Raw genomic sequence first — 8251 nt, 5'->3', positions numbered from 1 at the left:
TCAAGAATAGGGAGGCTATTTTATAGGTAATGAGGTAAGTTAGGACTCAAATGTTTAAACAAGTTGGATTGCGAACGAGTTTTGTATAAAATAATACGAGTATAGAATGAACGAATGGCTCTTAAAGAGTACAAGTATGTGAATAGCATAAGTGTTGGATAGATGAACGTAGTGTGTTAAGGATGAAGTCTCGTCATGAATAATTGGATATAATGCGTTTGTGAGTTGCGTGAAGTTGTATTAGGTCCAAAAGGTCTGCAACACACTGAATTTCTCATGGCACGTTTTACGAAAGTTTGGTAACATGGTGAAAACACTTATATATAGGAAGTACCAGCGGCGTATCCACCATGTTTTAACCACATTACGTCCGTTTCGTTACTCGGGGTCATGTTACGTTCCGTGTCTTACCATACACAGTAGTACACTCTATGGTTCTCATACGCCTATCACTATAATCTCGTGTGCACCCGCGATTATACTGATCGTCGCATGATCCACATAGCTTGTACTAGTTATGTATGAATCAAGGTATACATGAATTTGAAAATAAGAATGTGTACGTAGAAGAATTTCGTATGTAAGCATGTTTATGTTTAAGCATGTATGGGACCCACGTAAGCGAATCACTCGGATTACGCTCGCGTGTAGGTACGAATATACGAATCATGAGTAAGGATGAAAGTATGAGCATAAGTTTAAGTATGAATACGCATGTATGTATGAGCATAAACATAAAACGTGTAAGTAGTATGTGTACAAGTAGAAGCGTAAAACGTATAAGTAGTATGTGTATGAGTACAAGCATAAAACGTATGAACATAGGTGTAGGTATGAAAAATAAATATTGCGTATATGGTGTACGTTGAGACATTGCGGAGAAAAAAAAGGTTAAGTATGTAGATACAAACGATATAAATGATGTTATCGCGAGATATCGTCTAAAATGTGTATGATGATGTGCATGTATAGTTGTTTAAACAAAACGTTGAGTTTGTCGAATCAAAATTAGATTGAGCTTGGTTTGAAAGGTAGAATATAGTTTGTATATGTAAAGGAACATAAAGTACTCATTGGTCATGCTTAACGTATTTTGTAATGAATGGAAATGCTATCTTTGTTTTAAAAGAGTTTACGAAATCCGAAGATGGTCGGTCCCCATGAAGTCTTCTTGCCCACGTGTTTTGGAAAATAGGTGTAGGAAAAGGTCTACGAAAAAGTAAGTTCGTTTCATCAAAACAAGAAATTTTGGAGTTTTTGTGAATACGTTGATCCTTGGAAAAAGGATTTATCAAAGGTCTTAGTGTTCATTTTAAAGGGTTTTGACAAGTGGTTTGTTGATGTTGGAAATATTCTTTGGTAAAACGATTTCATAATATCTATAAGATCCTATAAGTAATTGAGAAGGGTTGGTTTGGTTTCAATTAAGAATGGAAGTCTCTAGTATGACGGTATAATGTGAGCAAGTTTTAGTGATTAAGTCGAATATGAAGTTCATGGGCAAGAGTTTCGTTGGACCGATTTAATTGATAGGTAGCATTTCGTAAGGTTTTGGAGTTCGAGTAATAAAACGTTTTAAGACATGATTAAGAATCTCGTGTATATGAGTTGAGTGAAAATAGACTGTAGAATAAGAAGTACGTTTGATAAAACAATGTTTTTTGAAATCGGTATGAGTGGGTATTTTGAATAATGATAAACAATTTGGGTATAAAATATGATCGAGTTTGCATAATAAGATATTTTGAAGAGGCGTTTTGGTAACGATCATCTAGGTAAGGGAATCACCCCTAACTCGTTGGTGATGTCGTTTTTTTTTAGAAAAAGGGGAGTGGAGTTAGTCGTCAAGGTAAGGAAATCACTCCAATCTTAATGATATGTCTGCACTCGTCGTTACAAGGAATATGAAATTATATTATATGAAATCGTGCATATATATAAATGTATGGTAAAGGTTCAATATGTTGTGTGCATGAAAAGAGAATAACGAAAGTATACTCGAGTTTGAAAGATTGCATCATATAAAATAAATATTAGAAACACATGTTGATCAAAATTTGGATGGTTCCAAAACGGAACTTTGACTAACCAAAGTGGTCGAAAAGTCTTTCGAATTTGAGGAGCATGCTTTGGCCTAATAGGTAAAATACTCTCGCCGACAAGTCGGTTAACGGTATTTACCCTTCCGGTTACTACATGTCCCAAATCAATCGAAATTTCGAGACTTGGCGGGATTTATGAAAAACAAAATATCAAGGAGTGGAACTAGTCGACAAGGTGCGGGTTTCACCCCTAACTTGACAATTTCTTATCCTAAGTGTGGTTGGTACTCGTCGGGTCAAAATTTAATTTCGACATGTTGACGAGGGTCCACTAGAATTTGAAATTTGAGATTTACCATTTAGATGTGGATTTCACTCCTAGCTCAATGGCGATATCTCGTGTAAAAAGAAGAATAGATAGATTGAGAGTCGTTCACTAAATTGTGGGTTTCACGCCTATTTTGGTGAATTCGTCTCATTTGTACAATATGAGTGTTGTCGGATTTAGAATAATCGAGTAAAATGCATGAGGGAAGTGTGTGTTGAAGGAAATACACAAGCAAGTATAAACACATAAGAAAGCATATCAAGAATGGTACTTAAATAATGAAATGATAAAACAAGTGTTAACACATAATAGAACATGCTTTAATGCGTACGAATAACATGTCAAATATTACACATGAGTAACATACATGTTTAAAAGAGCATAAATAAGTAACAAATAAGGTATCATGTAGTAGTCCAAGCAAAGCATACGAATAAGGCTCTAAAACTATAGACTAGGTGAAAGCATTCCTACTTTTCCTAATTCCCTATAGTTATGGCTCTGATACCAATCTGTCACACCCCAACCAATGGCGGAAACATCGGGATGAGACGAAGTGTGAAGATTGCTCGAGACATCATAACGCTAATGATTATGACAAGTATTTGAATAATCCGATTTCATTTCATAAGATAAATTGTCAACATTACAAGAAATTCAAATACAACAAGTCTAACAAAATAACATGACAACATAACAAAAAATGATACAACATATTAAACCCTAACGTCTATATGTGTATCTAGGCATCAACGCTACTTCTTTTCTTAGCATCATCCTCATCAACCTGTAACATGTTTAAAATACAATTCAATGCAAAAGCAAAGGCGAGTATACAAGTTTGGTACATACATAGCATAAGATAAAAGCGTGAACAATCCCTCATAGCAAGCATGCGATTCAAGATAAACATTAAATAAGGCATGTGTATAACATATCAAACCAAGAAAACGCAACTTGCTCATGACATAACCAAAGTTTCAGTAGAGGCGGGTCGTTAATCCTATAGCGCTACATATGTCAAGGTTTGGCTCGTACGAAGTTAATGATAAGTTCAACACATAAGAATCACCCAAATTTAAAGTATCAAGCCATCACATATACAAGCATGTTATAGGAATGTTCATGTGTTTAGACAAAAGTTCATGTGTAAGTTTCAATAGGTAAACATGTTACACCCCAAAAGTAGTAAAAGTAAAAAGGGGAAAAGTACGAGTATACTCACAAAGTTTGCATATGTTTTCCGATTATCCAATTGTTGACGAGTAGAGATTTAGAGTCCGAATGTATAAGGAATAAAGTTCAAGTATGTTTAGAGTCGAGATTCGGTGTTTAAAACAACATAAAAGTAAGATATGAGAATAACATGGAAAATAATCATTTAGTACATATGATGCTTGTTCTTGACACTAGGAAACTCGAAGGAGTTTAGATGTTTTCATGGAACAAGGTTCCATTAGAATCGTGACAAGTTATCATAGTCTAGGATGATGTAATCTAGTACCCCGACATATGAACACTAGTTCATCATCAAAGATTCGATTATTCGAATGATATATTTAGGTTATATAATATATGTCCAATAGTTCAAGCATGAGGTAGAAGATTAAAATCTTCATTTTGGTACCTCTAAATGTCATAGAAGTCATGTAGGAGGTAGGAAGATCAAGTCTTCCATTTAGGCACCTCTATGTGTTCACCACTACACTTGATGTAAAAAAAACAACCAAGGAGGGTCATGAACATACAATAAAGAATAAGAAATATACACACTAACTAAGAGAAATCATCAAATCATGTGAGGATTGTATGTTTGGACAACCCAAGTTGTTCCATAATCACTCATGTATCAAAGACAAAGTTTGACATGACTTGTGGGTTAAAAACCCTAAATAAAACACCAAGTTTATGAGGTTTAATCCTCTGATTTTAAATGTCTCAACCTTGTTTTTAAGCTTAACCAACCATGGGATAAGTTGTAAGCATTAGGACATAGGTATGAGATGTGTTGGACACAAGTTGCATAGGTTTAAACAAGTTTTTGATGAACATAAAAACAAACAGAAAGTTTATGGACTATTTCGGGGCATTTCCAGGTCTGATTTCTCCAAGGAGAAGTCTAGGAATCGAACCCCATGATTATACAAGCAAGTAGGAAAAAGAATCGAGTGAATCGGATAAGAATTGAGTGAGTTATGCTCATTTTCGTGAAGGGGTGTCAATCTACTCGAACCCTTGCTTTCAGCTACGGTTTGGTGGATGTTTTGTGAGTTTTTAGGGTTGCAAAAGTGGTAGGGAGGCTGGTTATAAGTGGTATTTATAGGGGGAAGGATTAGGGTTTCAATGGGTTGGGCTTTGGAAGTGTTTAGAAGGGGTTACACCTTGAAACTAGCCCACAAAACCCAACTATATGGGCTGAATTTTGCTGAATTGGGGCTGCCATATTTCTTTATTTTTTTATTTTTTTAAAACATTATAATGAGTAATTTTGTTAGTTAAGTTGTGTAATAATGTGCAACAATGTTTCCCCTAACTTGTAACAAGGTGAAATATGAAATAAAACATGATTTAACTAGGTAAAAAGTGTAATGTACAAGTTTTATTTACGAAGCAAGTTCCGTATTTTACAACGATTACAATGAAAGAATGGTTATAAGAACACAAGATTTCCAAAGTTAGAATTTCACGTAAGGTTTCTAAATGTAGGAAGTTTGAAAACGCAGGGCGTTATACTTGCTCTACTTGTTTCAATAGTTATACACTGTTTTGTTCAAAAGGACATATTTACAGCTCTTGGAGAACATAAAAAGGGACATTCAACGCCGTCAACAAACCCATCCATTTGGTAATCAGCACTGTGTACCAACCTCGTGTGTATTGAGTGGGTAAACATCTTGCTACTACTTGTCCTAAAGATTAACCATCAAAACGATAGCTGAGCTGGTGTGTTAAGTGTTAACAATAAAATGCAATCTGCTATCTAAAACCGTAATGTTACACTGATTATAGTTACCTATGAAATACAACCTGCAGTTTCACCTGCTGACCCGTTACCTTACAATCGGACCAACTTTTACCGAGTAAATAAAAGTTACACCCTTATTTGTTACAATCAACGAAATGTAATCTACAACTCGTACTTGCAATATATCATGTTATCAATCAAGATCCAACAAAAGACCTGTTATACAATAAGCACAAAATAGAATTAGGTGTTACAATATTACACAACAATTGAAATTTTTCCGTTGTTAAATCTGTAATTAGAGACCTGTGACAGGTACATTTATGATTTATATTTTATAAGCCACCAATTTTTTAACTTTGTTTTCTTTAGTAGAAAGGCACCACTTTTGAAGGTGATGTTCTGCACCTAGGAAAATTAATAGCTTACTTCAAGTTGATATTCATAATTAAATAAGCGTCCTAATAATCCCACACCCCAAAATCTTAATTTCACACCATGTATACGGGCCGTATAACGTTATACGGCCTGTATAGAATAATCCGACATGACAAATATTGGGTCGTATAATGTTATACGACTCGTATAATGCTATACGACTCGTATAGATGGAGAAAATATTAGGTCGTATAAACAATTTATACGGGTCGTATACATTATATGAGGTTTGGGCCGTATAACCTTATATAGGTCATACAACATTGTATACGGGTCGTATAATGTTATACGGCTCGTATATATGGAGACAAAAAAAACATTCTCTGACATTTTTTTGTGCAACAATCAGTTATACGGCCCGTATAACTCTATACGGGCCGTATATATGTAGGGGTGTGAAAATAAAATTTTAGGGGTGTGAGAATAGTGAGACCCTTAAATTATGAGTTAAAAGTTTAATTTCAGTTGTCTTATAAAGAACTATTAGATTCTTAATCAACCAATTTAAACCAAGTGAATTGACCCTACCCTGTATCTTTTGTCCTTTTTTATTTGAATATGATAAATAGTTCAACAAAAAATTGCTTTTGCAAGTGTATGTAAAATTAGTTACTCGATCTAACCTATACTTCAAGAACAGCCTCCCGCCCAAGTGTTAAAATGTGTAGAGTCCCACGTTCCTTTAGAGAGACGAAAATTAGCTAGCTAAGAAATAAATGTAAATCCATTCAAAAACCAACTGAAACTGAAATTCAAGTATTACCACAGCACCATAACTCCAATGGAATTAAACTCTCAGCCTTTTAATTTCATTATAATCAAATCCTTCAATGCCCAAGTACTTATATTCTTGAGACCATTTACAAGATTTTAGGATCTTACCAAACTAAATCCGTAGAAAAAAAGACTGAACTAAAAAATATGCTTCGACTTCAAATTAAACAATCAAAGTATCAGTATTAACTAAATCAAACAAATCATGTATAAGAGACCCTAACCTGAACAAAAATGTGCACGCAGGGAGACCTGCGAAGTGACAGATTATAAGAAAATAGTTGGAAGAATTGTATTCAAAATGGTAAACGGAGATTGTGGTAACCTTCATCGCAGGCAGCACAGATTGGAAACAAACGGGACACAAAGCGCAAGAGAAGTGAGGCCTTGTCACCGTAGTTCCCTTTTTCGGCGAATAAAAATTTTAGCCTCGAGAAATGTTTCTTCGTACACTTCTACAACGACTTTCTCCTTGCAGATGTCCTTCAAAAGAAACCAAGAACCACTATAAAAATTCAACTAAAGAACAATAACTTTTTAAACTTCTATAGCAATGAGAATACAACAATCAGTTGATATGTCAGTGCAGAGCATAACAAAACCACTATAGATGCTAATCTTTCTACAATATTTGTAAAAACAAATAGGACAGTATGAAAAACACACCATGAAATCCTTAACAATGAAATGTAAGCACCTTAAATTCAAAATTATACAGCATTTGAAAGAAAAAAAAAACAGTTTGAAAAACACATCATTATACCCTATAGAAACCTGAAATGTACTAAGCACTTTAGATTCAAAAACTATACAGCAACATTGAACCCTAAACACTAAAAACCTGAAATGTAAAAAGCAGTTTAACTTCAAAAGCATACAACATTTGTAAGAACAAAGAAAACAGTTCAACAAACACATCATTAAACCCTAAACCCTAAAAAACCTAAAATATAACCACATAAAATTCAAAATCACACAACTCACACCCACTCCACAGCTACCACACAGCACAAACACTCACATCACAGCAACCTACTCCTTTTTATCACAAATCATAAACAACAGTAGATAAAATCAACAAAACAACAAAAATAGTATAAAACAACACCATACCTCATCTTCAAGCACAGAAGTCAGAGAATCTGCCAACGGCTCTTCAGTCGCTTCATTTTTCGGCACCATCTCTCACTGAAAACCCTATAAAACACACACACAAAAACAGACGATACGTACCGATCAAGACGTTTATGAAGAGGCTGTGGTGGAAGGGGGAGAACCGGAGAAGTTAGAGGAAGCAAGAGGTGGCTACTTACCGGATCCTCGTCGGATGCCCTTCGTTCTCTCGTCGACTCTCTCTCTCTCTCTCTCTCCCAGCGCTCTCTTTGTTACTGAGGTGTAGATGTGTGTGGGACTTGAGTTGAGTTGTTAAGGGGGAAATCAAAGAAGCGAACTTCCGTGGCAAAAATCAAAAGTAAAAAAGACTCCTGGCGCAAATGGACGATGTCAATTGATATATATAATAATGAATGTCACACCACGATATTTCCACGTATTACCGGTGGGCCCGGTGGGGAGTATCGTGACGTAGTTGATATCATCATAGTCAAACAACACAAATTATAAATGCACAGCGGAAGCAAAAGATATATATATATTTCAACCGAATAAAATTCTAATATTAAGTATCACAAACAGTTGAAACAG

At 35.0% G+C, this 8251-nt stretch overlaps 1 long non-coding RNA gene across 2 annotated transcripts; it reads right to left on the bottom strand.

Annotated features, from left to right (window-relative positions):
- Nucleotides 1–5108: 5108 nt before the first annotated feature.
- Nucleotides 5109–8004, bottom strand: LOC118483277. 2 transcript variants are annotated; one of them, XR_004870175.1, is made up of 7 exons: nucleotides 7861–8004; nucleotides 7661–7744; nucleotides 6873–7030; nucleotides 6772–6799; nucleotides 6397–6453; nucleotides 5384–5551; nucleotides 5109–5279 (listed from the first exon to the last, which is right to left on the bottom strand). It is a non-coding gene; the product is annotated as an uncharacterized LOC118483277 (long non-coding RNA). The 2 variants fall into 2 exon arrangements; XR_004870174.1 differs by having other exon boundaries at nucleotides 6397–6799.
- Nucleotides 8005–8251: the final 247 nt, after the last annotated feature.

Source organism: Helianthus annuus, chromosome 10 (genome assembly GCF_002127325.2).
Source record: "Helianthus annuus cultivar XRQ/B chromosome 10, HanXRQr2.0-SUNRISE, whole genome shotgun sequence".
Lineage (NCBI taxonomy): Eukaryota > Viridiplantae > Streptophyta > Magnoliopsida > Asterales > Asteraceae > Helianthus > Helianthus annuus.
This window is presented reverse-complemented; position numbering and strand designations above follow the sequence as displayed.